Raw genomic sequence first — 1,136 nt, 5'->3', positions numbered from 1 at the left:
AAGGCTTTGGCATAGTCAATAAAGCAGAAATAGATGTTTTTCTGGAACTCTCTTGCTTTTTCCAACTCTTGGGCATATCCCTCAACAAAAGTATAAATCAAAAAGATATATGCAGCACTATGTTCATAGCAGCACTCTTTACAATAGCCAAGACATGGAAACAACCTAAATGTCCATCAACAGAGGAATGGATAAAAAAGATGCAGTAAATATATACAATGGACTATTGCTCCACCATTAAAAAGAATGAAATAATGCCATTTGCAGCAACATGGATGGACCTAGAGATTATCATACTAAGCAAAATAAGTCTGGAAGAGAAAGATAAATACCATATGATATCACCTGTTTGTGGAATCTAAAATATGACACAAATGAACATATCTACAGCAGATACAGACTCCTAGACACAGAGAACAGAATGTGGATGCTGAGGGGTAGGGGAGGTGGGAGAGGAAAGGATAGGGAGTTTTGGATTAGCAGACAGAAACTATCATATATAGGATGCATAAACAACAAATTCCTACTGTATAGCACAAGGAGCTATATTCAATACCTTCTGACAAAGCATAATGGAAAAGAATATGAAAAAGAATATATATATATATGTATATATGTATAACTGAATCTCTGTGAAGAGATTAAGAAGAGGTGGTGAGAAAACTCAGATGACAGATTTTATTTTCTTGGGCTCCACAATCATTGTGAACAGTGACTACAGCCATGAAATTAAAAGATACTTTCCCACCAACAGTGTAAGAGGGTTCCCTTTTCTCCACATCCTCTCCAGCATTCGTTGCTTGTAGACTTTTGGATCACAGCCATTCTGACTGGAGTGAAATGGTACCTCATTGTGGTTTTGATTTGCATTTCTCTGATAATGAGTGATGTTGAGCATCTTTTCTTGTGTTTGATAGCCATCTGTATGTCTTCTTTGGAGAAATGTCTATTTAGTTCTTTGGCCCATTTTTTGATTGGGTCGTTTATTTTTCCGGAATTGAGCTGCAGGAGTTACTTGTATATTTTTGAGATTAATTCTTTGTCAGTTGCTTTATGGAGAACAGTGTGGAGGTTCCTTAAAAAACTGGAAATAGAACTGCCATATGACCCAGCAATCCCACTGCTGGGCATACACA

The sequence above is a fragment of the Bison bison genome, unplaced genomic scaffold (assembly GCF_000754665.1).
Source record: "Bison bison bison isolate TAMUID 2011002044 unplaced genomic scaffold, Bison_UMD1.0 scf7180017852563, whole genome shotgun sequence".
NCBI classification, from domain to species: domain Eukaryota; kingdom Metazoa; phylum Chordata; class Mammalia; order Artiodactyla; family Bovidae; genus Bison; species Bison bison.
Note: the sequence above shows the minus strand (reverse complement) of the source record.